The sequence below is a fragment of the Poecilia reticulata genome, linkage group LG17 (assembly GCF_000633615.1).
Source record: "Poecilia reticulata strain Guanapo linkage group LG17, Guppy_female_1.0+MT, whole genome shotgun sequence".
NCBI classification, from domain to species: Eukaryota; Metazoa; Chordata; class Actinopteri; order Cyprinodontiformes; family Poeciliidae; genus Poecilia; species Poecilia reticulata.
The window spans coordinates 14138538-14146250 of NC_024347.1; the positions used below are offsets into that span (position 1 = coordinate 14138538).

Consider the following 7713-nt stretch of genomic DNA (forward strand, 5'->3'; position numbering starts at 1 on the left):
CTGTCCCTTCCAAACATCCCATGCTTTTATGCCCCTACAAACTTTCTTCTCTCCCCATAACCCACTGTGTCTTCCCTCTATGCCATGCTTTCACCGACATGCCACTTCCCATCATACATTCTTCCCTGTGCATATATATACTCATGTAAGTTTGTGTATGCATGTGCTGGATGCAACACTACTCTCTGGGGTGTGATGTAAGCTTGAAAGCATGACAGGACATGAAGGAGCAGCAGCAACTGTACAGAAACTGAGACCTGAGAACTCGGGTGCCRGGACACACACAATATTCAACACTATGACCACACASGCCTACATGCACACACCCCGACACGCGCACACATCCACAGTTTGTCTTTTTATTTTCACTAGGACTTTGCATCAACTTGCATTCATTTTTCATATGTTTCTATATCTTAACCCAGACACTTAGGTTAAGTTAGGTTAGGTTAAACCCCAAATCATATCCTAGTCCTAAACCTAAACCCTAACCTAAAAACAGCACCTCTTCTTATGGGACCGGACTTTGGACCCAAAAGTAACAGTAGGTCATCGCAACATAGCATTTGTTGGAAAAAGTGGTCCTTACACTGTATCAAAAACAAGGCTACATACACTCATGCATTTCTAAAATAAGAATATACCTGCACTGATTCTTAATGTTAGACGCAACAGCTTACTTAAAAGAATTACTGATGTACTCTGGAATTTTTAAGATTGCCGTATGTAACATTCATTCATGAGAGAGTCATTCCAGTGTAGTTTCTACTTCAGCTAAGAGCTTGTTAGCAAGTGTGTGTGTGCGTGCTCGCGCGTGCGTGCGTGTGTGTGTTAATGCTTTTGTGTTTTTTGCATGTGCCCTGCCCCTCCCAGGTCACAGACAGAAGGATAACAACAGTCATGTCCTCATGAACAGCTGCACTAATAGGAGTACTGTCTGTGACACTTAGGGACTCCCCAATCGCCAGTAAAAGGCACAACTTATTTGTAAAGCCCCAGTTTGTAAAGCTTCCATGGTGTCCAGAAAACACCATGGAAGTTTGCATAAAAAAAAAACATGAGATGGTAACTGAAAATTGTGAAGGCTAGGAACAGATATAAGGCAAAATCCATGTGGAAAGAAAAAGAGCCTTATGTAATATAGGCCACACAGAGATGTTGAAGGGGATATAAACACCAGAAATAGAGAATGTGATGATTCACAATAAAACAAAAAATACCAAAAAGTTAAAAAAAGATATTGCATCCAACCTTTCTGTCTCTTAATGCCCCCTGGTGTCTTCAGGAGTGTTAAGAATGCTACCATGTCTGAAGGTCAAGGCTGCAAGGGTGAATGTGTGTTGCTACAACACATCAGAAAATGGTTAAACAGCACTAAAACATGTAAGTTCAAGATGCTTGTTTCATTTTGTTTTGGTCCTCAGTTATTCTGTGTTTCAACTATTTTAACAAAGAGAGTGGCACATATGTGAAAAAAATAAAAAATAAATAACAGTCAGAAACAAAGAAAGCCAGGAAAATAGAAGAAAAAACCCATTAAACTTTTTAAACAAGGAATGACAACTACTGTACAAGATGTCTCCACCTTGTGAACATACTGACATCTGGATCCATTTGGCTCTCAGCCTGGAGCACTTCCCCGTCTCTCCATGGATTTTACTTCAAACATGTACTTCTGAAGGAAGGACATGTTGTTACTTTAAAGATTTAGATTTTCTTCCGCTTAGACACAGGAGAAACAAACAAGACATAGCGGGTTCCGACAACAACTTCTGCTCTCTGCAGGTGAAGAATGAGGCATAAAGTATAACACTGCTGGGTGGCCTTGCTGAAACACCTGTATTTACACCTGTTCAGACACACACAAGCTGATGGTGTCATCAGAGACATCTTTCAGTTCAATGATAATTCTGTAAAATGCTCTGGAAAACTGGGATACACCTTATTTTCCAGGTGGGGGGAAGCACAGGCATTGCCAAACTAGCCAGACTACTTAAAAGTTTTTCACATTGTCTCTTGGTACAACCAAAACTTCAATGGATTTTTTTTGTTTTTAGGAATTTTATGTGTTAGTCCAACMCACAAGTAGCATGTAATTGTATACAACTTTCTAGACTCTTTTTAAAGTACTATGTGTGGTGGAAACGAACACTGCCCATTATCCTGAATACACCATGCCCACTGGCAAAATTATATTGCTGGGATACGTTTCAAGACTGCTAGTCAAAAGTGATGGAGAAATGCATGTAGCTAAATAGAATACACAGAGTAGAACAGAAAGACGTTTATATTTTTTATTTGACCTTTAATTTTACGGGTTGTCTCATCGAGATCCAACGTCAGAGAGGCAAGTTTTGAAAAAAGAAAAACAAAAACAAAGCAGCTAACTAAGAAATGTGTTAGCTGCTGTGAAATCTTTTGAAACAAGGTTCAAAAGATTTCTCATTTCGTCTTCAAAGAAATTTGAATTGTCCCAAATGACAAAGTGGATAGTTTCAAACTCCTGCAGAGTTCAGGTTGGAAACACTTCATCCCTCCAACCCCCGAGTTCTGACCATACTACTGGAATATTCCTTGATTGGACTGTCAGAGCGAAAGGTATGAGGACAAGTAAGGTAGGAACAGAATAAATTTATACATATAATGTATCAATGCTTCAGTCAATGCATGAGTCAAACTGATAATTATGGCCAGCTCACCTGAGAATATAAATTACAGTGGCGAGTGAAAGATTTACATTTTGTAGTGAACCCTAATGCACCACAATAGACAGCATCCAACATATGTAGACATGTGACAGGTACWTTCATATTAACAATATCACAGTAATCTAACGGGGGAAGCGAGGTCATTAAAACAAGGTGCTTGAAAGAAGTGAGGAACTATTTGTTCCTTACTATATTAGCAGCAAAGTGATAACCAAACACAGCAAAGTACACACATTTAAAAACAATACCAAAAACAAAATAATCTAAAACCATGCTAAATTGTTCAATAAATAGAAAAATATATACAAAGATCACAGGACACAGATGCCAAAAACACATTCGTCCTTGTGGCAACATAAAAAATGCACAGAAATGTAACAAAAGAATATGTTGTTTTCTTGTGTGGTTTTATTTCGCAAAGTATTTTCATCCTGCCCTCTACCTGACTCACAAGTCTGACTTGTCATTCTGCAAAACAATTGAGAGATCTCCTAAACATTTGCTTTAGATTCTCAGTGCCATTGAATGAAAGTCAGTTGGCTCAGATTGTTCTCCCTGACCACCGTGCCTAAATTTGGACGTGACCACATTCAATTTAGACAAGCATTTGTTGGTGGCTATCCTCACTTTTTATTGTTTCCCGTCTGTGTTTCTCTCGGGAAATGAAAGGCAGTTCAAATGTGGTCAGGTTGCATGGGGCAATTTTCTTTCGTTTAAATGAAAGTCCTAAACACAGAAATTAAAGTCACATAACTGTAAAGCAGAAAATGTCAGAACAATTAGAGGTGTCTGCAGTGGTTGTTCCTATTTGATTGGAATAAACAAGAAAAAGATGCGTAACCCATTCTGTGTCCCATGGTTCTGCAATAGGCTAAAGTGAGTACAAATTTATGACTATGAAATTAGGTATTACACAATATCTTTCCATCAGTCTGAGGCCAAAAGTGTTCACTGAGAACACTTGGTTTATATTACAAAAAACCCAACTTTGGTTGACATTCTGCACAGCATACCCCATGTTTAACTGGCACAATTTAACTTAAGTGTCACCATAGTGAAGCTGCCACAATCAGACTCAAAATAAGCATAGCAGTAAGTCTGTGGTTTCAGTCACAACTATAGTGTTTATTGCCTTTGCTGTGATTGGCTCTGATTTCTCCACAAAAATATTATATTCTATGTCTAGTAAAAGAGGCAGTTGTAATAGTAGSAGTTTCTGCTGTTGCAGCAACAGCTACAATTACTACTAGGTGATGTTTAACGCTCTCATGTGAATACTTTTCTGCAAAGAAAACAGCTGACTTGCTGCACTTTTTTTTTTGTTCCAATAGTGAAAGCATTTGGTACAACACAACCATGCTTATGAGGAATCARCCTCCTTCATGCTTAAAACCAAATGTTTACATACACTGTATAGAAAGACACAGAACTATGTTTTCTCTCATTGTCTGATCAAAAAGAACAATCCTGTTTCAGGCTAGTTAGGACTACCAAAAAACATTATCTGCTTTTTGTCAACAGCCAAAATATTGAAACATTTATGAGTTTAAWTTTTTTTCTTTTTCCCCTTTCTCACACTAAAATTACTATGCATTTAAATATTTTGCGACTGGCCAGGATGATGACRTCTTGCCTTTGCAAGGTTGGAAGCTCATAGCTCATTTACAACCTTTGACTAAATTGGTGAAACCCCTTTGGTTGAATTTTAACATATGTATATCATAACCTTTATTCTGTATTATCATTGGAAATAAAAAAATAATTATAATAAAATTACATCAAGATATCAGGGAGAGAACTGTGGACCTCCAAAACTCTGACTCATCCTGTGGTATAATTTCCAGATGTCTAAAGGTGCTATAGAGATCTGTTCACACAACTGGATAAAATTTTAGTTAACTATTATGAGGGAAAATAAGTCTATGTAAACTTTTGTTAGATACAGTAATAAAGCATCCTCTCAAAATATTTTAACTACAGTGGCATTTAGGAAATAGAAACATTTTTGGCAATCTTTAATGACCTATCAGACAGTGAGAAAAGAAGGCCATGTGTATGAAAATGTGTGTTTTAAATGTATCAGCCATTTGCAACAATGACACATATATTTTGGATTTGCTTATTATGATTGGTATTATTGTTTTTATGGTTTCTAAGGACCCCTTAGAAAATTTGATGATACATCTCAAGGGGTTGTCTTTGAAACAAATAAGTAAATGTTGGCAAATCACATTGATCATGGATGTCAGAATTTGAAACCAGAAGTGCAAGRGGTCAATATTGTGAGCTATCAGTTTAGAAACAGAAAGATATATTTTTTGACTTGCAGAAGTCAAAAAAATTAGGAAAAAAATCCCTAGTCCACGCTCCCTTTAAAGATTTTACAATCCACTCTATATTTTGTTGTAGCCCTGATTCCTGCAAGAAAATTGCAAACTTATAAAAACATTTAAAGCAAACTACCATAATACTGGATCCTACAGAGTTATTTGTGTTYCTTTTTGCTCAGCTTTTACTGCCATTGCTTCAACAAGATGAACTAGTCATAAAGTACGGATGGATGAGAACGTGGCCCTGCGATTTCAACTTTGCTTGCTTGTGTATGTTTGGAGGTACAGCAATATTGTGATAATGAGACAGGAGACACTGTTCTCATACCATAAAGCTGTGGGACATTCCCATCCTGGCAGTCGGTCCTGACAGTCCTGAATGAATCTGACCAACTATCATCTCAGGAAAAGCATTTTAATCCCTCTACTGGCTTGGGTTTCCAACAGGTCACCACACAGATATGTGTCATAGTGACACATGTGAAGATTACATATCCTTGTTTTAATTAGCAAAAGGACCGTATATCTACACTGTCTTCTCCGAGTGCAGTGTGGGTCATCTTGAGTTACAGCCGAAAGTTCCAGTGTCATATAATCTTCCTGCTTTAATGGTAATAAACTATTAATAAATTCTTGAATCAATCTTTTGATTCATTTTGCCTTTATGTGTCTCTTGAACACAGCCTGACCAAGTCTAAAGAAGGAGCATGAGTCATCTGTGAAACTACATGCACAGGTTTGCTGCTCATGCAAGCGTGTTGACCTGGAAAACTGAACTCCTCCCAAAACAGTTAGGTAACCACTGCCACCCCCAGCACCCAGTATTCACCCAACAAAACAACTATGAAAAAACCTAATTGTTTTATCAGACTAACAGGTGGGATGATATTTTGCTGTAAATATGTATTTGTACGCATTTCAAAAAGTTTTATTTTGACTTTGACAAAATATTTTCCCAAACGTCTGAGTCTTGGCCATYAAAGCAGCAGTATGTCACTTTTATAAAAATGTGTTGTTGTTTTTTTTTACATATTTGTTAAAACTGTCACTATGCTGAGACAGACAGCATAGTAAGAAACAGATAATCTGTGAATGAAAAATCAAGCTCTTCTGCCATCATCTRAATAAATAAAGAGCGCYGCAAGAAACAATCAATGAGAGCCAGCARGAGGGTCTTAGCACTGTCAATCACCCTAATGTAGGCGTGGCTCACACTCGTCTCTCTACCACGCTACAGCTGGTTCAAAACAACACAGGCTGCCATGAATGCTCAGGCTAGTTAGCATGGGCACCAATGACGGTGAATAAACAGTTTACCCAGAACAATAAATTGTTTCTTCAGCTGGCAAGAGTAGCTCAGGGAGGARGTGTAGCTGCTCGATCATCGGATGATCAAATCTCGGTAACAGATTATGTGTCTCATATTACTGGAGATTAATTTTCACTTAAAAAAATATATYATTATTTTTGCACCATTCTGAGGGTTGAACAACCTAAATAATAGATTTAGAAACCTAAATAACAAATTTAGAAAGAATGTATTTGTTGTTCATCTCATATCATTTCATTATTTAATTTCCATTTGGGATCAATAARGTACTTTTRAATTTGAATTGAATTTGGATATGTCTATTTATTCAGTAATYTAGCARCAGAAGGGGCTTCTGAGTCGAAAATGTTGCTCATTTTGTCAATGTATAGTTTTTGTTAAAATGTGATTAATTGCAATTGCTTAACTACATACCCTGCAATTAACATGATTAAAAATTTCAATTGTGACCCACCATTAGATTTGACAAATGGGACAGATATTTTTGTTTTACATAGAGTCAAGTTGGTATCTCTTAACAAGTGCATTCATCATTTAAAAACAGTTTTTGTTTTTAATTGGGACCAGGCTTTGTCTAATGTTAAAATTTGTTTAATGCATTATGGGTAAATATTGTCAGTGATTAAAAAATGGAATTCAACACAAAAAAATAATTTCTGGAATATGAAAATGTAGCTCATTTTCATAGAATCAAGCATGGTTAATTCCACACTGACGCAGTTTGAAATATAGTTGACACTATATTAGAAATGAGAACACATTTCYTGTTGTTTGCAGAAATACAGAAACATGATCACAGGTGAAGAAAGGAGGAGATGAGAGAATGATGGGAACAGAGAAGTCTGGGGACAGGGGCAATTGCTGAAGGAGTCAGGGAGGTGTGAGTGGATGAGATTGTTGAAATGGCTAATAGGGGGTGTGGAGGGTGTTTGCTGTAGACTGCTGACAGGCTGATGGACTGCACCTCTAGTACTTAGTATCAAAGGGACAAAGGTCAAAAGTGTTTTTTTTTCTGATGGTTTACACAATGTAGTATTCAGCACATCGAGCGAATCCAACTGGAAAGTCTGAACATTCAAAAGTTCAACGTCAATAAACAGTAGGCAGAAATGCAGCTTACTCTTTTCACTTAATATTTTAAACCAGTAGTCCTTCAGTCCTGGAAATGTTCTTTAGGTGATAGAAGAACAATTTTGTAATTGTTTGCATGCGTCTCTGAAGTTTCAGGTCAGAGTCCATCACTACACCAAGATTTCAGACCTCATTTCTTGTTTCTAACTGTAATAACTGATGCTCCAAGCTGACCCTGTATTGTTCCTCTTTAGGTCCAAAGATCATAACATCA

The 7713-nt window shown here is 37.2% G+C and overlaps 1 protein-coding gene across 2 annotated transcripts in view; it reads right to left on the reverse strand.

Moving 5' to 3' along the window:
* gpc5c (glypican 5c) overlaps positions 1-7713 on the reverse strand; it is a 100471-nt gene that overhangs the window by 70154 nt on the left and 22604 nt on the right. The gene's annotated exons all lie outside the window — the stretch shown is intronic.